Raw genomic sequence first — 27,903 nt, 5'->3', positions numbered from 1 at the left:
TAGAATTCTACCGATAAGTGTATATCTAGTGCTCTCTCTATTAGAGTTTCTTTACCAACTTTACCCCTTTGCCTTTCTTGCTTTTAATATTCTCCCCTTTTTACTTTTTTTGGTGCATTTCTACTTATTTCACTTGATGATTTATTTGTTTATCCATCCATCCATCCATCCATCCATCCATCCATCCATCCATCCAAGAAGCATGTATTTTATACCAGGCATTATATGGAAAAGAAAGAACACCAATATACTGGGTTTTTTTTTTTTTTTGGTTACCTGATGCCAATGTAGTGCCAGGGATGGGGAGTGGGTAGACAGAACAGAATACTATCTTCCTATCATCCATTTTGATTTATTTGCCATAGGGTGATAGATACATGTTTATAAGTAGAAGGAACTGGACTAGATGCCTTTCAACATTTTTTACCTACAAATTTTGCTAGAAATACAACCTATCTTGTAGATTATCCAACTACCTATCCTATTGTTTTAAATATTTATCATATACCATTAGTTTCGGGTCAATATTATGTGCATTCTGAAAAAAAAAAAAAAACAAAAACTTGGAAGTTAAAAAAAATAAAACTAGGAAGCATTGTTTCCATAGGGTCTTACCTTTGTCTTCTAAGATTTGAAAAGAAATGTGAGGCACCCAGTAGAGTATTAGACACAGATTGTCAGTAACACTCAGATTTTACATTATATCCAAAGATATCCACATCATTGTGGGGCAGATGAGTATGAATGTAGGAGCACAAAGCCCAGGATGGACATCAGGAAATGTGAATTGTGGGGGACCTGCAAGGGTGATGAGCAAGTCTGTGAAGAGTACCATGTTCTTTTTTTTTAAGATGGAGTTTTGCTCTTCTTGCCCAAGCTGCAATCTTGGCTCACTGCAGCCTCTGCCTCCCAGGTTCAAGCAATTCCTGTCTCAGCCTCCTGAGTAGCTGGGATTACAGGTGTGTGCCACCATGCCCAGCTAATTTTTTTGTATTTTTAGTAGAAACGGGGTTTCACCATGTTAGCCAGGCTGATCTCGAACTCCTGACCTCAGGTGATCCACCCTCCTCGGCCTCACAAAGTGCTGGAATTACAGGTGTGAGCCACCACGCCCGGCTACCATGTTCTTTTGTTAGTTGATACAACACCTTTGGCACATTCCTCAGTTTAGCACTTGTGCAATGTGCTGTACTTTATCCTGATGGTGGTTCCATTCATATCATTCTACTCCATCTAAGTGTAAGCTGCTAGATGTTGGGACCATGCTTTATTCTTATTTCTTTGCATGCCTGTTACGTAATTGACTCTCCGTAATATTTATTGGCTTGAATTCTAATCCTACCTCCGACCTAAAATTTGCCTCCACAGGCAAATTGTTTAACCTTTCTGGAAGAGTTCATTTTCATCAGGATTTCCAAGAAAAAAAAATGATTGGAGAGCCCATGGGATAAATGAAAGTTACTTTAAAACTTTTTCTTTACTTCCACGGGCATGTTGTAAACGGCTTAACTCTCCAGCCCACCCCACTCTGCCCTTATCCAAATTACATAAATATTTTCTAATGGGACCATGACGATTTTCACTTTTGGAATAGCTGTTTAGTGCTTTGAGATTGTGATGAAAGACCTGTAGGGTGGGGAGAGATTGTTCAGGCGCGATCTCTTCTGAATCCACAGATATAATCAGAGTCAGGCTCTGCTTATAAAATCATCAACACACTATTTCCCACTGCGCTAGGTGTTCTTTTGAAGTCTCTCATACTAAGCTCTGACCTCATTTCTCAAGATGTATCCACATTTTCTAAATGGAAAATTTTGGCAAATAGAAGACAGCCCCAACATGCAAAATGTTTTTGAATGTTGCTTTCCATTTAACACATAAGGACATCAATAAAGTAAACTATGTTATGTGTGGACTATATTGTGCTAACTGGTGTTTCATTAAAGTTGCCAAGACTAAAAGTATGTTTTTCCATAGTATAGATTTGTTTATTATCAGTATAGAAAGGATTCCACATAGAAATTTTTTGTAAAATAATTATACTTTGTCTCAGTATTTTTTAAATTTATTTTTAATTTTATTTTTATTTTTTGAGACAAAGTTTCACTCCTGTTGTCCTGGCTGGAGTGCAGTGGCGCAATCTTGGCTCACTGCAACCTTCACCTCCCGGGCTCAGGAGATTCTCCTGCCTTAGCCTCCTAAGTAGCTGGGACTACAAGCACATGCCACCGCACCCAGCTGATTTTTCTATTTTTGGTAGAGACCGAGTTTTGCCATGTTGCCCGGGCTGGTCTAAAACTCCTGAGCTCAAGCAATCCGCCCGCCTCAGCCTCCCAAAGTGCTGGGATTACAGGCGTGAGCCACCGCACCCAGCCTACATTGGTTTTAAAGATAACATTGAGATAATCTATGTGGAAATTACACATCAGTTACACATCTGGATTGATTTGGTAGCTTTTTGTGAAAAAGCTGAAAAGATTTTTCTCCTCTGTTGGACTCAGGGCTTAAAAGTAAAAATTTAAGAAGTCAAAAATCAGCTTAAATATATTCATTCTCCTTCCATTTTGTTCTCTCTCTTGCTGTCACTAAGGAAAGAAAGTTAATGCTTTGTGTCGAAGTTTACCTCCATGAAACTAGAGAATGTTTGAAACTTGTCAGAAGATGCTATTTGTGATTCCAGTGGCAATCCTAGCCCATGGCATGCTTCTTTGTTACTGATGGCGTCATCATCAGATTTCTGAGAACAGTTCTGGTACCAAGCTCAGTGCACCAAACTCTAAAATGAGCATCAACCACAATAAATTAATTAAATCATCTTTAGGGTTAACCAACAATGAAGTTCATGAGAATATTATACATAGTTCAAAAAGAGGTTCATTTTTCCTATGGTACCAGAGAACCAAGAATAATTTTGAATTTATTCTGCCTTATTCTGTCTCACTCTGTAAAGATTTGTTGTTGTTATTCTTTTGGTAGGAGGCTTAGACATTCTTTCTACTCAGCAGTCTTTTTAAAATTTTTATTATTACCCTTTCAGTATTTTGAGCCTCCAACTTTGTAATACAGTTTTCAAAATATGGCATTTTGCTTTCAGACAGAAGTTTCATAGGAGATAAAAATTCCTAAATAGATTACCTGATTAACAGTTTCTCAGCTTGAGTAAAATGTGTAGTGGGTTTGAGTTTGTCAGTGAGTAAAATATATATCTATTAAATAATTCCTTTACTCATCTATTAAGAGGTTTCTGGCTTTACCTGCTGTGTATTAACAAATATTTTATTTTTATTTAGATATTTGGTGTTTTTTTTTTAAAGGTTTCAGTCACTTTTCCTGTACCTGAAGTGGAGAATGGGATTTGCCAGTGATAAATGGGGAAGTTGACTAGCTAACTAATAAAGATTTGTCTTAATCAAGTATGATTTGTCAGAACAGGAGCGCACTGGGGTCAGGGCACGCGCAATGAATTATACAGCATTCACAGGAGGGAAGGACCCGGCAAGAGACCTCATAAATATGCTGCCATTACCCACTGCTAATTCGTATTCAAAGAGTGCTCTGCACAGCCGGTTTCTAGGTTGCTGAGCTGTTCACCAGTTTCCTGAGCTATCTGTTTATGTGAAAAAAGAAGTTTTTGTTCTGTTTTGGTATCATCTGGATTCTCAAGGTGTATCAGTCTTAAAAACTGAATTGGTACCAATAATTTGAAGTGTGGCTTATCATATTACATCATAAATAATATTAATCTAGTGCCTACTATGGGCTCGTGCATCATGCTGGTCACAGTGCGGAGGAATCAGATACATAAGGCACAGTTTCTGCTAGAAGAGTTTTCTGATGCTTTCTTATGATTCTCTTCAAGTATTGTCTCTGTAAATTCAAGTATGGCTACAAGAGGAAAACCCGTCTGCCTTTTTGTTAAATATAAGTCATGCATTCCTTAATGATGGGAATGCATTCCGAGCAATGCATCCTTAGGCATTTCATCATTGTGCAAATACCATGGAGAGTACTTACACCAATCTAGATGGCAGAGGATCCTGCACACCTAATGTAATGGTCTAGCCTATTGCTGCTCCTAGCCTGCAAACCTGTATAGTATGTTACTGTACTGAGTACTATAGGCAATTGTAACACTATGGTAAGGACTTGTATATTTAAACAGTAAAAATATGGTATATAAGATAAAAAATGATCCACCTGGACGGGACACTCATCATGAATATGAATAGAGGTTAAAGGACGAGAAGTTGCTCTGGGTGAGTCAATGAGTGAGACTGTAAAGGGCGAGGATATCAGTGTACACTACTGTAGACTATATGAACACTGGGCACTGACTACGCTAAATTTATTTTTTAAATGTTTTTCTTTCTTCAACAATCAATTAACCTTTGCTGGCTGTAACTTTTTTACTTTATAAGCTTTTTAATTGTTTGATTCTTTTGTAATAATGCTTAGCTTAAAACACATTGTACAGCTGTACAAAAATTCTTTCTTTTTATCCTCGTTCTATGAACTTCTATTTTTAATTTTTTTTTCCTTTTGTTCTTTTTAAACTTTTTGTTAAAAACTAAGACACAAACACACACATTAGCCTAGACCTACACGTGGTCAGGATCATCAGTATCACTGTCTTCCACCTGCACATCTTGTCCCACTGGAAGATCTGCAGGGCCAATAACATGCATGGAGCTGTCATCTCCTATGATAACAATGCCTTCTTCTGGAATACCTCCTGAAGGACCTGCCTGAGGCTGTTCTACTCTTAACATTTTTTTTATTAAATAAGTGGAAGGAGTACACTCAAAAATAATGATAAAAACTATAATATAGTAAATTCAAAAACCAATAACATAGTTGTTTATTGTTATCCAGCATTATGTACTGTGCATAATTGTATACGCTATACTTTTATACGACTCGCAGTGCAGTAAGTTTGTTTACGCCAGCATCACCACAAACACATGAGTAATGCATTGTGCTACGATGTTCGACAGCTACCATGTCACTAGGGATATGAATTTTCAGCTCTATTATAAACTTTTGGGGCCACTGTCCTATACATAGTCCCTCATTGACCAAAACATTGTTATGCAATGCATGACTGTATGTCCTGTCAGTGAAGAATTTTCAAATTAAAAGTACTCTATTTCCTGCAGTTTGACATACATTAAATACATGGAAGATATTTTCTCATGTTTCTGCTAAGCTTGACTTTCTAACCTGTGATTCATACTATTCTCATCTGTGTATATGACTAATTGCTTTGATCAGTTACATAAGTTATTTTTCACAGTCTTTATTTTATAAATTACTTCTTTGATTTGAAGAGGTTATTGTTTCTTCTCTTCCTATTGAACAATTATAAGTAATGCTGTGTGGCTTAACCAACATTTAAGGCCACCTAATCTGTTATATCCAGCTACTGTTGGGATGATGTCCTTCTTGGCCCTACAAAGTCAGCAAGGGGAGCATTCCTGTCTTCAGCACTTCCTTCGTGCTTAAATGACCTATTAGATGGTTTTTACATGATATTTTAAATACGACAAAATAGTTTATAATATCTCAATGTCTTAATTGGTAGAAAAATATTGGTATCATCTCTCTTAGTGGAATAGCGCCTCTTTTTTTTTTTTTTGAGACGGAGTTTCGCTCTTGTTGCCCAGGCTGGAGTGCAGTGGTGCGATCTCGGCTTACCACAACCTCCACCTCCCAGGGTCAAGTGATTTTCCTGCCTCAGCCTCCTGAATAGCTGGAATTACAGGCATGCACCACCACGCCCAGCTAATTTTTGTATTTTTAGTAGAGACGGGGTTTCACCATGGTGGCCAGGATGGTCTCGATCTCTTGACTTTGTAATCTGCCTGCCTTAGCCTCCCAAAGTGCTGGGATTACAGGCGTGAGCCACCGTGCCTGGCCTGGAATAGCCCTTCTAGTAGTTGATGATCCCAGTCTTTTTTAGCTGAAACTGATGTCCACATTAAAATAACAATAATAGTAATAATAATTATTTTTTAGAACTGTGAGCATACACTTTTGGTGTGTCAAGGAGGAAATGAATGGACTTTGAATACCAAGTTACCTTCTTACTTCTAAGGATAGTTCCTCCAGGAAAGAAAAGGTTGAAATAGAGAGATGGGAAAGTCCACTTCATCCAAGTCTGTTTTATCAAAGGAAAACTTTTAGCCAAAAGGCTACTACTTGGTATATTTCTGCAAACTTCCGCAGAACGTTAGCCTAAGCCAGAAATAGAAAGGAGCACAGTCCTCTGATTGATCTCTTACCACTTAGAAATTGTCATGACTCCTAACAGGATGTTTAGAGTGGAGTGTGGTAGAATATTTGGAATTCTATAGTGATGGAGATTTCTTTCCTTCAGGTGAAAAAAAGAAAAAAAACAGGCAAACAAAAAACAACTCTTTGAATCAAAGACAATGTAAAGGAATGGAAGTATGGTTGCAGCAGTGCTTAGTTAGAACAATGTCTAAACTTTAGTGTAGACAAGCCCTGAGTGAAATCAAAGCCTCCCACTGCCATAACACCATGAAGATTTTCACAAGGGGACGCAGATAAATGGATAGTGAAAACAGACCAGAGCGGGACACTTCAGTCCTCAGAAATGAGTGTCCTTCACATTGGCTGTCACTGACTGTCTCAGTGAGTATGCAGTTGCTGTGTGTCTCACAAAAAACAAAATGCACAAAATCCTGGAAAGGGAATTGAGAACTCTGAGGGCAGAACAAAGAGTTAGAGCCAGTTGCAGAGGCTCACACCTGTAATCCCAGCCCTTTGGGAGGCCGAGGCAGAAAGGTTGCTTGAGCCTAGGAGTTTGAGACCAGCCTGGGCAACATGACGAAACCCCATCTCTACAAAACATTTTTTTAAAAAAAGTAGCCAGACATGGTGGCATTCACTTGTGGTCCCAGCTACTCAGGAGGCTGAGGTGGGATGATCATTTGGGCCCAAGAGTCAAGGCTGCAGTGAGCCATGTTCATGCCACTGCACTCTAGCCTGGGCAACAGAGTAAGACCATGTCTCAAAAAAAAAAAAGAAAGAAAGAAAGAAGGAAGGGAGGAAGGGAGGGAAAGGAAGGAGAAATATAGGCCCACTGGGCCTAGGAGGTAGACCATGATGTGTCTGTTGGGCCCTAAAAGACTCACCTGGCTTTTCTTTCGTTGAAGTAGTGTTACTGGTGGAAGGTGTCCAGGTTCTTGGCATCTTGAACAAAGAATTGGACAAAATGCACAAACAAGGAAACATTTAGGCAACAAAAGCAGAGATTTATTGAAAATGAAAGTACACTCCACAGGTTGGGGGTGACCTGAGCATAGGGGCTCAAGAGCCCCATTACAGAATTTTCTGGGGTTTAAATACCCTCTAGAGGTTTCCATTTGTTACTTGGTATACACCATCCGTAAATGAAGAGGATGAAGTCATGTTACGAAGTCATATTCAGTGTACACCCTATGTAAATGGAGAGGATATTTTCTGTCCTAGTTGAAGTGTTTCCATTTGATTTGGTTCTAGGAAGCCAGCGAGAATCAGCCTTATGTTCCCTGCCTCCAGACCCTATTCTCCTGCCTCACTAACAGGGAATTTTTTTCATTTTGCTTTGTATTCCTGTTCTTTTATTTGATTGATGACATTCAAAGAGTCCTATAATGTCTAGCTTCTTTCTTTGGCGTGTGTTCGTGCGAAGTATAGGCACAAATTGCACAACCAGAATGCCCATGACATCGGCCACCTATGTGCTGGGGAAGGCACAGTGCACAACAGTGGCCATGTCATCAGCTTAGGGATCAATCTGGCTTGGGTCTTGAATACTGGCCAACCTTGGGCAAATTACTTAACTTCTCTGAGCCTCAGATTCCTTGTCTTGAAATGGGATTAATAATAATCGACTTCATGTGGTGGTTGTGAAGATTAAATATGGTATCCATTAAGTGCTTAGTGCAGTGGCTAGTATAAAATGAAGCAGTCAATAAATAGTAGCCCAAAATAAAAACCTTTCCCTAGAGGGGAGCATTCATTGCAGTATTTTATACACAGCCCATAAGCAATAAACTTTTGCTGGATATATACTCAATGTATACAGTCATTTTTTCGTCCCCCAGGGTTTCAACCTATGTGCTTGTTTCCCCCCCAAAAGAAGTCCCATCCCAACTTGTTAATACTCTTAAGTGGAAGTTTGGTAAAAGACTCAGTTTTAGTGGTTCCCTAATAAAGTCTATTCAGATATAATTAAAAATTCTTCCTACAATTATGCTAATAAGTTCAATATACAGCCTGGCTGATGAAGTCTAATAAATTCCCTATTGTACTTAGAAACAATGGTAGCTTTGTTTTATTCTGTATTTTAGAAACTCCCAATGTCATTTGCTAAGAAAAGCAAACAATAATAAACTTTTTTGTTGTTAGGAGTTTTACTAAAAGAAGTCTCTAAGTGCATATTTGGTTATGTACTCTCCTTCTAAGGTCACACTAATACTTCAGTTTATAAAATGAAGAATTTTTTCGTGTGCTCCCCCTGACATTGACCAGCAGTTGCCATCTAATAAGCAAGATTATCAAAATTCACATTTACGTAGCCTTTTCTTTAATGTCATAAGGATGGCATAAATATTAGGAAACCTTATCTCCTTTACAGGACAATAATTTGAGCTCTGTTTAGATCTTTTACCACGCATACATCTCAAATTTAGAAATAATATTAAGATCACGTCACCTTAAAACGCTGTCAGAATATACCCTACAGTCATCCATTCTTTTTCTTTTTATTTATTTATTTATTTTATTTTTATTTTTATTTTTTGAGACAGAGTCTCACTCTGTCGCCTAGGCTGGAGTGTATTGGCACAGTCTCCGCTCATTGCAAGCTCCGCCTCCCGGGTTCACGCCATTCTCCTGCCTCAGCCTCCCGAGTAGCTGGGACTACAGGCACCCGCCACCACGCCCAGCTAATTTTTTTGTATTTTTAGTAGAGATGGGGTTTCACCGTGGTCTCGATCTCCTGACCTGGTGATCCGCCTGCCTCTGCCTTCCAAAGTGCTGGGATTACAGGTGTGAGCCACCGCACCCGGCCCCATTCTTTTTCTTATACTTTTCTCCATTTGTTACTAGTTCCCTTGTCCTGGGTTTTGTTAGTTTCCACCTCTCAAAATGTCACTGTCTAAAAATGCAAGTCTCTTCTACGTTAAAGTTTTTGTCTGCCTCATGATATAGCATAAATTCTCCCACTTCCTCTGTAGATTGCTCTGGCTTACACGTGTGTGTGAATAAAACTTTATTTACAAAAACAGGCCACAGGCTGGATTTGGCTAAACTGCCCTAAATTGCCAACCCTTACAGTAAAACAGTGGTTCTCAAAACATAGGCTTAGGGAACCAGCATCAACAGCAGCATCTGGATACTTGATAGAAATGCAACTTCTTGTCCCCCCACCCCCCACACGCACCCATACTGAATTAGAAATTGTGGATTCATGGCCCAGCAATCTGTGTTTTAACAATCTGGCCCTTTCATTTATCAATTGATTTATTCATTATCCACTTCCACAAAAAAGATTTGAAGTATCTTACTATAGATGATCAAGTAGGTATATCAAGAGCAGAAAAAATTAACCCAGAACAAAAGATAGAAACCAAGGAGTAAAGAGAAGGTGTGTGTATGTGTGGTGGGGTGGGGCAGGGGTGGCAGGGCTCCATGAAGACCTAGAGAAATGCTTTAACAATCAAGGATTAAACTCATCCAGGGCTTCCTAGGATTCAGACCAAACAAACATGTTGGATTGCATAGCTTGCCTAGTTACTAGTACAAAATGAATTCTGCCTTGTACTGTCAAAAAAAAAAAATGTTTTTTATTAGGAAGGGGAGGAAGTGTGATGGTGGTCTTTGAATAAGGCGAGCTAAGAAACGTGATGAATCCTATTCTTGAAATCAGCCTGACTACAACTGTATAGATGTATTCCTTGTTTCATAATTTAAGTAAATCTTATGAGTACCAAAGGCCCAGAGCTAAAAGGGTAAAGATCTGTCCCAGGGCCAGGTATTTTGGACTACAGAATGTTGAAGAATGAAGGCCAGTGGCCCATAAGAAGGAGTTTGACATGACTGACAGACATTTTTTAAAGTGTGCCTATCTGTGCTCCATATCTAGGGAATTAGTCAGCCAACAATAAGGGCTACATAACAGTGTTTATTAAAAGCTTCCTAGATGATTCTGGTGCACACTAGCAAATGAGAATCTTTGCCAGAGTCTGTGACCTTCAAATTTCAATCCTCTCACTCAGGCCTTTAAAGCAAATACATGTAGAAAATCCGAGAATGAGAGCACTAGCTGGAAGCTGAAAAGTGGAGAACTCAAAAAATTACCGTTTGTCAAGTTTCTGTTGTCAATTGAGAAAAGGACCCAGTGCCGTAGATCCAGGATAGCAAGAGGGTCTCATCCCCTGTGCCAACCCTGACCAACTGGAGTTGACTGCTTGGGGTGTTTCGAGGAGAGGGTTTGTTGCAAGGTGTGTTCAGGGCACTGGGATTGATTGACGATACCTGCCAGCTGTTTGGTGTTTAGGAGCTGTGGCATGTATGGCATGTGTTTGTTGACCTTATTCTCAGGGTTAGATAAATGAATAGGAGAAATAACATTTTGTTGAAAAATTCAATGAACTGACTTATCTCTCTGAATTTTTCTTCCCAAACCTTTTTTTTTTTTTTTTTAAACAGCGTCTTTCTCTGTCACCCAGGCTGGTCTAGAACCCTTGGGCTCAAGCAATCCTCTGGCCTCAGCCTTCTGAGTAACTGGGGATACAGGAGCATACCACACCCAGATAATTTTGTGTGTGTGTGCGTGTGTATGTGTGTGTGTGTGTGTGTGTGTGAGAGAGAGAGAGAGAGAGAGACAGGGTTTCCCTGCATTGCCCAGGCTCATCTCAAACTCCTGGGCTCAAGTGATCCTTGATCTGCCTCGGCCTCCCAAAGTGCTGGGATTATAGGCATGAGCCACCACACCCAGCCTACAAACTTTATTTCTCGAATTTGAAGCCACCTTTAATGTCAGTCTTCTCACTTTTTCAATTTTCCCTTCTCATGATTTCCTGCAGGATATTTCTTAAAACTTGATCATCCTTGATATGGTTTGGATCTTTGTCCCCACAAAATCTTACGTCCAAATTTTAATCCTCCGAGTTGGAGGTGGGCCATAGTGGGAGGTGACTGGATCATGGGGGTGGTTTCTCTTGGTTTAGTGCCATCCCCTCAATGCCGTTCTCATGATAGCGAGGGAGTTAGTTATCACGAGATCAGGTTGTTTAAAAGTGGGTAGCACCTTCACCTCACTCTCTTGGTCCTGCTCCTGCGCTGTAAGCCATGCCCGCCCACCCTTCACTTTCTGTCATGACTGAAAGCTCCCTGAGGCCTCCCCGGAAGAAGAAGCCACTATGCTTCCTGTTCAGCCTGCAGAACCATGAGACAGTTAAACCCCTTTTCTGTCTCAGGGGTTTACTTTATAGGAATGTGATAACAGACTAATACAATCCTTTAGGTAAAAACTTTGTGTTTCTTTCAGCTCAAATATAGCAGCATGTATGTGTAAGGCCTGTTCTCTTCCTGTATCCATTGTCCTATATTTTTCAGGCTTAATAACTTTATTTTTTCCATTTATTCAGTATAGCTATACTTTCTTCTCCTATTTTAACCCAGGTATCTTCTTTCTTTCTGTGTACTCAGAAGAGTCAAGATATATAAAAATACTATATAAAACGTAACATTTTAAATTTATGAGTCAGTGTAAACATTTGTCCAGGCTTTGAGTTGGGGTACAAATTAGATTTTTTTTTAATATAAGAGGTATAAGAAGACAGTAACTTCTTCCAGATGAGTTCTAAATATTTTGTGTGAATCAAAAATTGCTCCTTGCCATCGCCCACCTCACACATACATAATATACAAAAATTAAATCAAAATGGATCAAAGACCCAAGTCTAAGAACTAAAACTATAAAACTCTTCAAAGAAAATATAGGGACAAATCTTCATGGCGTGAAGTTGGCAATGGATACTTAGGTATGACACCAAAAGCACAAGCAACAGAAGAAAAAACAGATTAGACTTTATAAAAGTTAAAAACTTTTATATATCAAAGAACACTATAGTGTGTGTGTGTGTGTGTGTGTGTGTGTGTGTCTGTGTATGCCTTAAAACAGAACAACAAAAAGATGTGTAGTATTAGGATGCCTTGTCCTCCACATTGTAATTCATGTTTATTTTCTTTTTAATTTGTTTTTGTTGTTGTTAATGCAAAGATCAAAGGCCTAGGAGTCGGTAGACTTAGGATCATGGTTGCAGCTCTGTGGGTAATGAGCAACATGATCTGGGTGATCTTGGAGATCTCCACCTCCCAACTTCCTGCATTCTAGTTTGCTCATTTGCTCAATTACTTTATTTATTTATTTTCCAAGAGATAGGGTCTCACTCTGTCACCCAGGCTGGAGTGCAGTGTTGCAGTCATAGCTCACTGCAGCCTCAATCTCCTGACCTCAAGTGATCCTCCCACCTTAGCCTCCCAAGAAGCTGATAACACAGGCATGCCCCACCATCCCCGGCTAATTTTTACTTTTTGAAGAGATGGTGATCTCACTATGTTGCCCAGGATGGTCTCAAACTCCTGGCCTCAAGTGATCCTCCCAGCTCAGCCTCCCAAAGCACCGGTATTACAAGCATGAGCCACCACGCCCAGCTCATTTGCGCCATTACTTCTACAGTCCACATTCGTTCTAAAAATCTTTGATTCTATTGTTATAAATTTATAAAGGACTTGACCATATTTTTAAGTTGAGTGGTTCCTGTGAACAAAAATTTCCTGAGCACCTGCATATGTCCTGTACTGCCTCTTAAAATGCGGCATATACTGAGAGGAATGAGACATGGTCTCATCTTTAAAATCATTTACAGTCTATTAGAGAAGAATATATAAGCAAAGAGTCACAAACATCTATTCCTACGGCAGCCAAGCAGGGAACAGAAATGAGTGAAACAAGCCAGTAGGGAGGTGGCAAACTGGATAGTACCTGGCTGTTCTAAAGAGAGAAGCTGTAACTCAGTTCCAGCCTGTGTTTACCAAGTGGGAATGGGGACTCACTGTTGCCAGATATTCCAAATTTCAAAAGAAACTAGAAGTTTATCATTTTATATGAAACCTGCTGTTTAAAAAAATTTTTGCTGTGATTGCCAACTGGTTCAAAAATGCTTAAAATAGTCTTTCATAAAAGCAAAAGATGTTTGCTAGTCACATAAGTCCTGTGGTCCACCCAATAGTGACTTCTCAGACATATAATTAAAATGCTATACATTTAGTGATAGCAATGTGTGCAGAGTTCACAAAGAGTACAAATAGTGATTAACTCGGCTCAGAATGATTTCTAAAAAGCCTTTTCTAATTACTTTCTAATCACTTCTCAATTCTTTAAGCACTTTTTGTTTTTTTAGAATGAGTAATTCATTTACCCTGGAGAGCTGATGACGCTGAACACGTCTCCCTTGTCTGTTAAGTAAATAACGTGTTTGGTAAATTCCACAAGTGAGCCTTTGGAATGTGTTTTGACAGTTTTGCCCATTCAGGTTTTCTGCTGCTTCATCTCCTGGCTTTTTACAGGCTTTACTGAATTGTGAAAAAGGGATGTCCTTCCTGCTGCTCAAGTCTCATTTTATAGAATAGAATGGATTCATTCTCATTTTTGAATGGAGCTGTAATTAACATGGTTCCTTTTGTTTAACAACCTCAATTTACATAGTACCTGCTCATTCCAGAGCATCATTACTGGTAGCACAGCTTCATTGACTGATGTCTGAGGGCTCTGGGAAGAGTGTTTGTTAATTATCTGCAGCAAACCAGGTAACTAAGGGGAGGTTCTGCTACTATGACTTTGATGAAAGTAGCACTGATAATTTTTGTAATTGCTTAATGATAGATTTGATCATCTTAAAGCAAAATAGAATACATACTCAGCTACTGAGAAGGTAGTGTTAAAACACAATTGCTTAAACACAAACATACACGCACTCAGACACACACACACACACACACACACACACACACGTGCACGCACACGCACACACGTAGGCCCTGCCTGGTCTTTTGCTGTATTTCTTTAAGAATGTGTTAAGTTTACCTTCAGTTGAGATGAATGTATAATTTTTTAAAATAATGTCATCATCAAAGTGCCTGGAAATATTTTATGGTACATAGTAAATGCTAATGTCCTCAGAGGCCAAGCAGGCTACTGTATGAAGCAGTCTAATGTTGGGGACTTAGGCAAAATGGAAACAATATGATCTGCTTAAAAGCATTTAAATTTCTATTGTTTTGGGTTTTTTAAAACGTTATTCTGGTGGGAGGATGGGAATACATCTATGGGCCTAATTTGGCCCCGTGCTCTAGTTTTCTTACATGCTCTCTGGAGTCACTGAATTCTAATTTGTTGTTGTTGTTGTTTTTGAGACAGAGTCTCACTCTGTCACCCAGGCTGGAGTGCGGTGGCATGATCTCGGCACACTGCAACCTGTGCCTCCCGGGTTCAAGCGATTCTCCTGCCTCAGCCTCCTGAATAGCTAGAACTACAGGCGCACGCCACCATGCCCAGCTAATTTTTGTGTTTCTAGTAGAGAGGGGTTTCACCCTGTTGGCCAGGATGATCTCGATCTCTTGACCTCGTGATCGCCCACCTCGACCTCCCAAAGTGCTGGGATTATAGGCGTGAGCCACCGTGCCCGGCCCAAGTTCTAATATTTTAAAGTGAAGGGGCGCTACAGATCATCTAGTCAAAGACTCTCATTTTACATTTAAGGAAACTGAGGCCCAGAGAAAGGGAATGTTTTACCTAAATTAAACCCCAAGTGAATACTTCTTGATTTCTTTGAGTTTGTCTTAAAGACAAAGGAATTTGGAGATCATTTTAGAGATGGTTGTATTTCTGCATTCTCCAATACATTGACCACTAACCACATGTAGGTACTGAGCACTTGAAATGTGGATAGTGCTACTGAGGAACTAAAGTCTTATTTTATTTTATTAATTGAAATTTAAATAGCCCCATGTGGCTAGTGGGTACTATGTTATATTGGAGAAAGAAACTCAGAAATTAAGGTTTTTATCCCTAATTTGTTACAGCCTACCTTAATAAATACGCTACTTTACATATAACTCAAGAGCCAGTCAATAGTATACTTCTGTTTACCTCCTCTTCATCTTTTGTGCTAGTTTTCGTACATTTTGCTTCTGCGTATGTTATCACTATTTTTATTTTAAACGGTTAATTACTTTGAAAGAATATAAGAGAAGAAGAAATGCTTTTATTTTTATTTACTTATTCATTTATTTTTGAGACAGGGTCTCGGTCTGTCACCCAGTGCAGAGTGCAGTGGCATGATCTTGCCTCACTGCAACCTCCGCCTCCTGGGTTCAAGTGATTCTCCCACCTCAGCCTCCCAAGTAGCTGGGACTACAGGCATGTGCCACCATACACGGCTAAGTTTTTGTACTTTTTGCTAGAGATGGGGTTTCACCAAGTTGGCCAGGTTGGTCTCGAACTTCTGACCTCAAGTGATTTGACCTCCTCGGCCTCCTAAAGTGTTGAGATTATAGGCACATACCATCACCTGGCTAATTTTTGTATTTTTAGTAGATAGAGTTTTGCCATGTTGGCCAGGCTAATCTAGAACTCCTGGCCTCAAGTGATTCACCCACCTCAACCTCCCAAAGTGCTGAAGATTACAGGCATGAGCCACGCACCTGGCCTGCTTTTCTATTTATCCACAGATTTACCATTTCTGGTGTTCATCATCCTTTCTTGTACATCCAGGTTTCCATCTCGTGTCATTTGCCTTCAGCCTGAATTATTTCCCTTAACATTACCTGCAGCTTACTTCTGCTGGGTAATATTTTTTGGTTATCAAAGAATATCTTTATTTCATCTTAATTTTTGAAGGCTATTATTGCTGGACATGGAATAATATAATGACCTTTTATTTTTTCTTTTAGCACCTTGGGAAGTTGTTCCATTGTGTGTTTGTATTGTTTCTGATGAAAATTCAGGCTTCATTCTTATTACTGTTCTCCCGAATGTGTCTTCTTTTCTGCTGTTAAGTTTTTTTGTTTTTTTTTTTCTTGAGAGGAAGTCTAGCTCTGTCACCCAGGCTGGAGTGCAGTGGCACAATCTCAACTCACTGCAACCACTGCCTCGCAGGTTCAAGTAATTCTCCTGCCTCAGTCTCCCGAGTAGAGTAGCTGGGACTACAGGCACCCACCACCACGCCCAGCTAATTTTTGTATTTTTAGTAGATACAGGGTTTCGCCATGTAGACCAGGCTGGTCTTGAACTCCTGACCTCAGGTGATCCACCTGCCTTGGCCTCCCAAACTGCTGGGATTACAGGCATGAGCCACTGCACCTAGCCAAGATTTTAAATTTATCTTTAGTTTTCAGAAATTGGACTGTGACATGACTAGGTGTGGTTTTTATTTATTTCTCTTGCTCAGAGGTTGTTAAACTTCTTTGATCTGCGGATCGGCTTTTTAAAAAAATACAGATTGGAAAAGTTTGACTGTTAGTTCTTCAGATATTTATTCATACCATTTTTTGTCTCTAATAATCTCTTTTTCTGGAAGTCTAATAACATGTATGTAAGACCACTTGTTATAACCTCACAAGTTATTGATGCTGTGTTCATTTTTTTAACTCTTTTTCCTCCTTCGTTTGGATAATTTCTATTAACTATGTTCATGTTCAGTGATCCTTTTTTCTGTAGCGAAGGATATTCTATGTGGTACACCTAGTGAATTAATTTCAAATGTTATATTTTTATTCTAGAATTTTATTTTGTTTCTTTTTAGAGTTTCCATTTGTTTCTTGATAAACTCATATTTTCACCAATTATGTTTACCTTTTCCTATAAATTCTTTAACACAATTATAATAGTTCTAAAATCTTTATCTGCTAACTGTAGTGACTAGAATCTATTGGTATACTCATATAGACTGTATTTTCTCTAGATTATTCTTTTTTCCTGTTTTTTTTGCATGTCACAATTTTATAGTATTCCACACACTGTATAAAAAACAAAGGAATCTGAAATATAACATCCTGGGTTTTTTTTTTTTTTTTTTTTCTGAAAACATTTTACTCTATCTGGTATTTAGATAATAGAAGGAGCCGATTCTCCCAAAAGTTGAGTTGGTGCTGAGCTGAAGCTGTAATAAGATTGGATTCATCCGTGATTAGTGCACTCTCAACCTGTGTTTATGCTGCTTTTTACAAACAAACAAACAAACAAAACATATTGTCAATGTTTGAGCTGGGAGTTGGTTGATCTGCAGTTTCAGATATTTTTTGGTTCACCTTTAGACTCAACTCTGACGGCGTCTTAAAATATAAGTACACAAGAATGTGTGGGAATATGTGATTTCTCTTTACTGACCAGCTCCTTCTGTATTCCCTCTTATTCGGCAAATTTGAAGATTTAGGGAGAAATATCAGACCAAGCAATTTGTTTTTGTGTTTAGAGTTCATCTAGATTCCATTCTGTTTTGTAAGCCTACATCATCATTTAATGTTTGACTGATTTCTCTCATCCCTATAAATTCTATCTATGACAGCCTCATTCTCAGAGCAGGCACTTGCCTTATATGAAAGTTGGTATCAAAGTTGCCACAACTGTTTGCTCATACACAAAGTACTTGTTTCTCTCTAGAATTCATCAGAGCTTCTTTGCATCTACTTACTTCCTCCAGAAAAATTTAGTAATTATTTTGTCTGGGTTTTTCTTGTTTCCATGGGAATGGTCATTTGCATCTTTCTGTGGCATCTTTCTACATCCTAACTGGAAGCAGAAGTTCCTCACATGTCTTAGGTTGTCAAATAATGAAAGATGTTGAAAGAACTCTCTTTTCCATTGTCGTATTTTTCCAGATACCAGAAATTCAAAAGGCTCTTCATGCCTGAGTAACATCAATACAGAGGATAACCTAGCTATTCAGGGCATGATAGCTGAGTCAGTGCCCAGGAAGCTATGCTAAATGCCAAAGAGTGACTGACCCAACCACTCCATGATCAGATCCCTTCTGAGAAAGCTGTATGTGAATCCCTCCCTTCCTAAAGCAGCACATTTTCTACCTTTATTAGACTCCGTGGCCAGAAGTTCCAAAGTCATGTCCAAAATTCAGTGCTCCAAATTGTTAGGAAATATTACTTCAAGGTTTTTCATCCGGTTGGTGTTCTGCAATACACATATGAAAACACATGCTTCAGCATAACTCTTTTGCAGAACTCCTGCACTTCACAAAAGTCCCTATATGCAAACAGTAGTTGTGTAACTGTGAATGCCTTTTATCTGCTACTAAAATTGCTGGTGAAGTTTTCAAGTACCAGAAGATACCCTTACCTTCTCTTAGTTCTTTAAAGATCCAACTTGCTGTTTTCACTTTTTAAAATAATTCATTGGAAACCACATTCTTAACAAAGTTTATGAAAAGAAAAATAAATATAGGTGTGCCGAGCAGTAATCACTGTCTTCTGGAGAGTGTCCTGCATATTCCAAATGACTAATTTTTAAAAGTGTTTTGAATGTATCAAATGGGACATTTCCTGGTGAATTAGATTTGAGGCTCCTTCCCTTTCAGCCAGTTTATAACATGATGTGAGCTTCAGTCAGTCCTAACTTCTTACAGAGAATATTTTAATCTGCTCACCCAAAATACAGGTCTTATAAGTTCTTTTTAAAAAAAGAGTTCATGTTAGTCTTATGTTAGACTTATACTGTTGTTCAGATGGTATTATTAGTTTATGAGTGGAGAGACATGATGCTTTCAGTGATATAAGCTCTTCAAACTAAGTCTTATTTTCATGATGTCAGGCCAGTCCTTCAGGAAGTATCTTGCTAGATTTGAAGTTACCTGATTCTTTCTCAGTTTCTTTATGGGGCAAGAAATTATTCAATGGCTATTGTGTATATCTTCCAGAAGATTGAAAAGTAAAGGAAATTCCAAAAACCCTTTTGCACGTGTGTTTCTCTATAAAAAGGGGCTATGGATCAAGGATATGATTGATTCTGGGTAACTGTAAAAACAAAAATTCATTTTATGTGTTTGAGAGCTCTATTCCCAGGATGATTCCCAGGACCACTGTGGAAAGGACAGAAGTACAGGAAGGAGCTTTTCCTTCCAGAAATTCATTTATCATGCTCATACTGACATAGAGAATTCCAGCATACACCATCAGTTTTCATTGCCTTGTTATGCTTCCTATTGTTTCTTAATCTCAAGAAGACCCTCGCAGTCAACAAGTACAATATTTGTAAAATGTATGATTTCTCAAATTATTTCAAGAGCAGCAGTATGGCTGTTCCATTCTTAAGGCACTATGGAAGTTAAAGAACTGAAAATTTAAGTATCACATCACCATTGGCTTAGGCCTCTGAGCTTGTGTTCTTTCTATTACGGTGTTTTTGGTGAATGCTTACATCTTCAGTTAAATTATTCAAGAAAAATAAACCTAACAATGTTTCTAATTATTTAATGAAATAATCGCTAAACCAAAGATAGTCTGTATTAAAAATAATCCCCTCTAATTTGTTGTCTTGTTTTGTTTTGGTTCGACTAGAAGAGTGGGCCCCACAGTGGGGGGAAAAAAAAGCCCACATAACTTTCTTTACGTGAATTTTTTTCATTCCGTAATAGTAATCATTGTGATATATTTGGCCTGAAATTTTGTTTATTAGAGCATTAAAATGGAAGATAGCAAGTAAGAAATGAAAAAAGAATTGTGTTTCCAACAGTGCATGGCATTTGGGTGTTACGACCGGGATGCATACGCTCTTGCCAATATCTCTTCTCTTGCTAGATTGAGTTAGTACTTGGGATGCTGAGCGATGTCTAGGGAGGCAAGGAGATTGTGGGAGTGGTTTATAACTCCTGAAAAAAAACCCAAATCTTACTTCCTGTTTGTTGATTCCTTCAGTAGCAGACTGTAGGTCCACTCAGAGTAGAGTTTTTCCCTCGGCGAACCTGATAGAATGATGAATCTATTACCTGCTTTCTGATGTTGACTTCTCCAGTGCTATACTGGATGGGCTTTAAGAGCAAGAATAGCGGGGTGGAGCCAAGATGGCCGAATAGGAACAGCTCCGGTCTACAGCTCCCAGCGTGAGCGACGTGGAAGACGGGTGATTTCTGCCTTTCCATCTGAGGTAGTGGTCATCTCACTAGGGAGTGCCAAACAGTGGGTGCAGGACAGTCGGTGCAGTGCACCCTGTGAGAGCCGAAGCAGGATGAGGCATTGCCTCACTCGGGAAGTGCAAGGGGTCAGGGAGTTCCCTTTCCTAGTCAAAGAAAGGGGTGACAGATGGCACCTGGAAAATCAGGTCACTCCCACCCTAATACTGCGTTTTTCCAACAGGCTTGGAAAATGGCACACCAGGAGATTGTGTCCCACACCTGGCTTGGAGGGTCCTACGCCCACGGAGTCTCACTGATTGCTAGCACAGCAATCTGAGATTAAACTGCAAGGCGGCAGGGAGGCTGGGGCAGGGGTGCCCGCTGTTGCCCAGGCTTGCTTAGGTAAACAAAGCAGCCAGGAAGCTCGAACTGGGTGGAGCCCACCACAGCTCAAGGAGGCCTGCCTGCCTCTGTAGGCTCCACCTCTGGGGGCAGGGCACAGACAAACAAAAAGTCAGCAGTAACCTCTGCAGACTTAAATGTCCCTGTCTGACTGACAGCTTTGAAGAGAGTAGTGGTTCTCCCAGCACGCAGCTGGAGATCTGAGAATGGGCAGACTGCCTCCTAAAGTGGGTTCCTGACCCCTGAGCAGCCTAACTGGGAGGCACCCCCTAGTAGGGACAGACTGACACCTCACTCAGCCGGGTACTCCTCTGAGACAAAACTTCCAGAGGAACGATCAGAGAGCTGAATTTGCGGTTCACGAAAATCCGCTGTTCTGCAGCCGCCGCTGCTGACACCCAGCCAAACAGGGTCTGGAGTGGACCTCTAGCAAACTCCAACAGACCTGCAGCTGAGGGTCCTGTCTGTTAGAAGGAAAACTAACAAACAGAAAGGACACCCACACCAAAAACCCATCTGTACATCACCATCATCAAAGACCAAAAGTAGAAAAAACTACAAAGATGGGGAGAAAACAGAGCAGAAAAACGAAACTCTAAAAAGCAGAGCACCCCCTCCTCCTCCAAAGGAACGCAGTTCCTCACCAGCAACGGAACAAAGCTGGATGGAGAATGACTTTGACGACTTGAGAGAAGAAGGCTTCAGACGATCAAACTACTCCGAGCTACAGGAGGAAATTCAAACCAATGGCAAAGAAGTTAAAAACTTTGAAAAAAAATTAGACGAATATATAACTAAAATAACCAATGCAGAGAAGTGCTTGAAGGAGCTGATGGAGCTGAAAGCAAAGTTTTGAAAACTATGTGAAGAATGCAGAAGCCTCAGTAGCCGTTGCAATCAACTGGAGGAAAGGGTATCAGTGATGGAAGATGAAATGAATGAAATGAAGCGAGAAGGGAAGTTTAGAGAAAAAAGAATAAAAAGAAACAAACAAAGCCTCCAAGAAATATGGGACTGTGTGAAAAGACCAAACCTACGTCTGATTGGTGTACCTGAAAGTGACAGGGAGAATGGATCCAAGTTGGAAAACACTCTGCAAAATATTATCCAAGAGAACTTACCCAATCTAGCAAGGCAGGCCAACATTCAGATTCAGGAAATACAGAGAACACCACAAAGATACTCCTCCAGAAGAGCGACTCCAAGACACATAATTGTCGATTCACCAAAGTTGAAACGAAGGAAAAAATGTTAAGGGCAGCCAGAGAGAAAGGTCGGGTTACCCACAAAGGGAAGCCCATCAGACTAACAGCTGATCTCTCAGCAGAAACTCTATAAGCCAGAAGAGAGTAGGGGCCAATATTCAACATTCTTAAAGAAAAGAATTTTCAACCCAGAATTTCATATCCAGCCAAACTAAGCTTCATAAGTGAAGGAGAAATAAAATACTTTACAGACAAGCAAATGCTGAGAGATTTTGTCACCACCAGGCCTGCCCAGCAGTCTGGTGCCCTAAAAGAGCTCCTGAAGGAAGCACTAAACATGGAAAGGAACAACCGGTACCAGCCACTGCAAAAACATGCCTAATTGTAAAGACCATCTAGGCTAGAAAGAAACTGCATCAACTAACGAGCAAAATAACCAGCTAATATCATAATGACAGGATCAAATTCACACATAACAGTATTAACTTTAAATGTAAATGGACTAAATGCTCCAATTAAAAGACACAGACTGGCAAATTGGATAAGGAGTCAAGACCCATCAGTGTGCTGTATTCAGGAAACCCATCTCACGTGCAGAGACACACATAGGCTCAAAATAAAGGGATGGAGGAAGATCTACCAAGCAAATGGAAAACAAAAAAAGGCAGGGGTTGCAATCCTAGTCTCTGATAAAATAGACTTTAAACCAACAAAGATCAAAAGAGACAAAGAAGGCCATTACATAATGGTAAAGGGATCAATTCAACAAGCAGAGCTAACTATCCTAAATATATATGCACCCAACACAGGAGCACCCAGATTCATAAAGCAAGTCCTGAGTGACCTACAAAGAGACTTAGACTCCCACACAATAATAATGGGAGATTTTAACACCCCACTGTCAACATTAGACAGATCAATGAGACAGAAAGTTAACAAGGATACCCAGGAATTGAACTCAGCTCTGCACCAAGTGGACCTAATAGACATCTACAGAACTCTCCACCCCAAATAAACAGAATATACATTTTTTTCAGCACCACACCACACCTATTCCAAAATTGACCACATAGTTGGAAGTAAAGCTCTCCTCAGCAAATGCAAAAGAACAGAAATTATAACAAACTGTCTCTCAGACCACAGTGCAATCAAACTAGAACTCAGGATTAAGAAACTCACTCAAAACCGCTCAACTACATGGAAACTGAACAACCTGCTCCTGAATGACTACTGGGTACATAACGAAATCAAGGCAGAAATAAAGATGTTCTTTGAAACCAACAGGAACAAAGACACAACATACCTGAATCTCTGGGACACATTCAAAGCATTGTGTAGAGGGAAATTTATAGCACTAAATGCCCACAAGAGAAAGCAGGAAAGATCCAAAATTGACACCCTAACATCACAATTAAAAGAACTAGAAAAGAAGAGCAAACACATTCAAAAGCTAGCAGAAGGCAAGAAATAACTAAAATCAGAGCAGAACTGAAGGAAATAGAGACACAAAAAAAACCCTTCAACAAATCAATGAATCCAGGAGCTGGTTTTTTTAAAAGATCAACAAAATTGATAGACCACTAGCAAGACTAATAAAGAAGAAAAGAGAGAAGAATCAAATAGACGCAATAAAAAATGATAAAGGGGATATCACCACCGATCCCACAGAAATACAATCTACCATCAGAGAACACTACCAACACCTCTATGCAAATAAACTAGAAAATCTAGAAGAAATGGATAAATTCCTCAACAAATACACCCTCCCAAGACTAAACCAGGAAGAAGTTGAATCTCTCAATAGACCAATAACAGGCTCTGAAATTGTGGCAATAATCAATAGCTTACCAACCAAAAAGAGTCCAGGACCTGATGGATTCACAGCCGAATTCTACCAGAGGTACAAGGAGGAACTGGTACCATTCCTTCTGAAACTATTCCAATCAATAGAAAAAGAGAGAATCCTCCCTAACACATTTTATGAGGCCAGCATCATCCTGATACCAAAGCCTGGCAGAGACACAACCAAAAAAGAGAATTTCAGACCAATATCCTTGATGAACATTGATGCAAAAATCCTCAATAAAATACTGGCAAACCGAATCCAGCAGCATATCAAAAAGCTTATCCACCATGATCAAGTGGGCTTCATCCCTGGGATGCAAGGCTGGTTCAACATACGCAAATCAATAAATGTAATCCAGCATATAAACAGAACCAAAGACAAAAACCACATGATTATCTCAATAGATGCAGAAAAGGCCTTTGACAAAATTCAATAACCCTTCATGCTAAAAACGCTCAATAAGTTAGATATTGATGGGACATATCTCAAAATAATAAGAGCTATCTATGACAGACCCACAGCCAATATCATACTGAATGGGCAAAAACTGGAAGCATTCCCTTTGAAAACCGGCACAAGACAGGGATGCCCTCTCTCACCACTCCTATTCAACATAGTGCTGGAAGTTCTGGCCAGGGCAATCAGGCAGGAGAAGGAAATAAAGGGTATTCAATTAGGAAAAGAGGAAGTCAAATTGTCCCTATTTGCAGATGACATGATTGTACATCTGGAAAACCCCATTGTCTCAGCCCAAAATCTCCTTAAGCTGATAAGCAACTTCAACAAAGTCTCAGGATACAAAATCAATGTACAAAAATCACAAGCATTCTTGTACACCAATCACAGACAAACAGAGAGCCAAATCATGAGCGAACTCCCATTCACAATTGCTTCAAAGAGAATAAAATACCTAGGAATCCAACTTACAAGGGACATGAAGGACCTCTTCAAGGAGAACTACAAACCACTGCTCAATGAAATAAAAGAGGATACAAACAAATGGAAGAGCATTCCATGCTCATGGGTTGGAAGTCTCAATACCGTGAAAATGGCCATAGTGCCCAAGGTAATTTATAGATTCAATGCCATCCCCATCAAGCTACCAATGACTTTCTTCACAGAATTGGAAAAAACTACTTTAAAGTTCATATGGAACCAAAAAAGAGCCCGCATCGCCAAGTCAATCCTAAGCCAAAAGAACAAAGCTGGAGGCATCACGCTACCTGACTTCAAACTATACTACAAGGCTACAGTAACCAAAACAGCATAGTACTGGTACCAAAATAGAGACATAGATCAATGGAACAGAACAGAGCCCTCAGAAATAATGCCGCATATCTACAACTATCTGATCTTTGACAAACCTGACAAAAACAAGCAATGGGAAAAGGATTCCCTATTTAATAAATGGTGCTGGGAAAACTGGCTAGCCATATGTAGAAAGCTGAAACTGGATCCCTTCCTTTCACCTTATACAAAAATTAATTCAAGATGGATTAAAGACTTACATGTTAAACCTAAAACCATAAAAACCCTAGAAGAAAACCTAGGCAATACTATTCAGGACATAGGCATGGGCAAGGACTTCATGTCTAAAACACCAAAAGCAATGGCAACAAAAGCCGAAATTGACAAATGGGATCAGTTAAACTAAAGACCTTCTGCACAGCAAAAGAAACTACCATCAGAGTAAGCAGGCAACCTACAAAATGGGAGAAAATTTTCGCAACCTACTCATCTGACAAAGGGCTAATATCCAGAATCTACAATGAACTCAAACAAATTTACAAGAAAAAAATCAAACCCCATCAAAAAGTGAGCGAAGGACATGAACAGACACTTCTCAAAAGAAGACATTTATGCAGCCAAAAAACACATGAAAAAATGCTCATCATCACTGGCCATCAGAGAAATGCAAATCAAAACCACAGTGAGATGCCATCTCACACCAGTTAGAATGGCGATCATTAAAAGTCAGGAAACAACAGGTGCTAGAGAGGATGTGGAGCAATAGGAACACTTTTACACTGTTGGTGGGACTGTAAACTAGTTCAACCATTGTGGAAGTCAGTGTGGCGATTCCTCAGGGATCTAGAACTAGAAATACCATTTGACCCAGCCATCCCATTACTGAGTATATACCCAAAGGACTATAAATCATACTGCTATAAAGACACATGCACACGTATGTTTATTGCGGCACTATTCACAATAGCAAAGAGTTAGAATCAACCCAAATGTCCAACAACGATAGGTTGGATTAAGAAAATGTGGCACATATACACCATGGAATACTCTGCAGCCATAAAAAATGATGAGTTCATGTCCTTTGTAGGGACATGGATGAAACTGGAAACCATCATTCTCATTAAACTATCGTAAGGACAAAAAACCAAACATCGCATGTTCTCGCTTATAGGTGGGAATTGAACAATGAGAACACATGGACACAGGAAGGGGAACATCACACCCCGGGGACTGTTGTGGGATGGGGGGAGAGGGGAGGGACAGCATTAGGAGATATACCTAATGCTAAATGACGAGTTAATGGGTGCAGCAAACCAACATGGCACATGGATACATATGTAACAAACCTGCACATTGTGCACATGTACCCTAAAACTTAAAGTATAATAATAATAAAAAACAGCAAGAATAGGTCACAAATCTTATGCATACTTTATTTAATTCTTTTATTTCTTCATTCTTTCCACAGATACTTACTGGGGATATGATACTGGCCACAGACACAGTAGTAATAACCTATTTCCTCTTCATTACATGTTATAATACCATCAATCTGAACAGGAGAAAATATGATATAAATAGTATTTTGCTGAAATAATTGCAGTGTTCATGGTGCTCATATATATTAAAGGTTTTAAGTGAAAAAATGAATTATAATTGCTATATTATGTTGATAAAAGAAATCCAATGGAATAGTAATAGCAGTAGGACAAAATTGAATATTGTTGTGCAAGGGAAGAAAAAAATTCAACTTCAGTTGTTTCCTCCTTTTCCATTATTGATATCATCTTCCACTGCTGTGATGCTTCCGCTGTGAGCCACATATCTTACCCAATTTTACCTTAAGGATAAATTGTATGGGGTTAATAATAAAGAGCTGGAATAAATCTAAGAGGAGCTACTATACTGGGAAGGAATGTTAAAAATTTGTATGCTGTCAAAAATATATTTATGATAGTGTATGTAACTGTTTTCTATGAGTTGGATTTTCTGTCATGAATGGAATATGCAGTGCTTTTTCTGATGTGCTTTGAAACACAAATTTTTCTGTTAACACTTGTCTGTAACTCTTCTGTAACACTTCTTTAACTGCTTGTTCCTCACTGCTGGCATGGAAGCTCCATGAGTGCAAACACTTGATGTCGTTTCCTGGCCATATCCCTGGCACCTGTACCTGGCACACAGTGGGGATTCAATGATTCTTTGTTGAATGCTCTGAATCTTACATACTATATCATGACATGCCTTTATATGGTACCCTATAGCTTCCACAACATTTTTACGTAGCCTACCTCATTGGTTCATAACATCAACTTGGTGAGAAAGGCAGGACAGATATTTTATCCTGTGAATAAAATTGCAGCTCAAGTGGGCCACAATAGGACTAAGATAGGAGAGTGGCAAAATCATAATAGCCCACTGATATTCTTATATCAGTCAATTATCATTCAATAAATGCTTATTATTGTTGTAGGCTGGTCACTGTGCTAAATATTGTAACTAAATTACCTTATTGAACTCTTACAGTGATCTCATGATATAGTACTATTATTATTATTAGTCCCATTTATGGATAAACTGAGGCACAATGAAGTTAGCCACACAGCTAGTAAGGGCCAGCACTGGGATTTTGGGTCAGGCAGTGTGAGTTCACAGCCAAAGCTCTCAGTGTGCCCTAACTACTGCTCTACATTTTTAGGATGTCCTTTAAAAAAAAGTCTAGCAGTGTACATATATGAGCCAAATAACTACCGTGGTGACTTCTTACTTACGTCATTAAATTACTTGTTATTATTATAATAGATGCTTGTTTGAATGCTTCTGTATGTTTATAAGCCAGAGATGATTGTTGTTATAGGTATGAGTAAAGAGACAATGCAAGAGGGAAAAGGAGAGAGAGATGTAGAACAAGGTAGTCAGATAGGTTGCCAAGATTATAAGAGAGGCATCCTTCTAGTATGGAGTAAGGCACCTCCCAGGTAATGGGGAATGAGTCTGAAAATGA

The 27,903-nt window shown here is 39.3% G+C and overlaps 1 protein-coding gene across 7 annotated transcripts in view; it reads left to right on the top strand.

The window, feature by feature from the left end:
• VTI1A (vesicle transport through interaction with t-SNAREs 1A) overlaps positions 1-27,903 on the top strand; it is a 464,597-nt gene that overhangs the window by 196,976 nt on the left and 239,718 nt on the right. The window lies entirely within an intron of this gene.

This window comes from Hylobates moloch, unplaced genomic scaffold (assembly GCF_009828535.3).
Source record: "Hylobates moloch isolate HMO894 unplaced genomic scaffold, HMol_V3 SCAFFOLD_3, whole genome shotgun sequence".
Lineage (NCBI taxonomy): Eukaryota > Metazoa > Chordata > Mammalia > Primates > Hylobatidae > Hylobates > Hylobates moloch.
The sequence above is the reverse complement of the archived record's forward strand: the minus strand, read 5'-3'. Positions and strand labels throughout refer to the sequence as shown.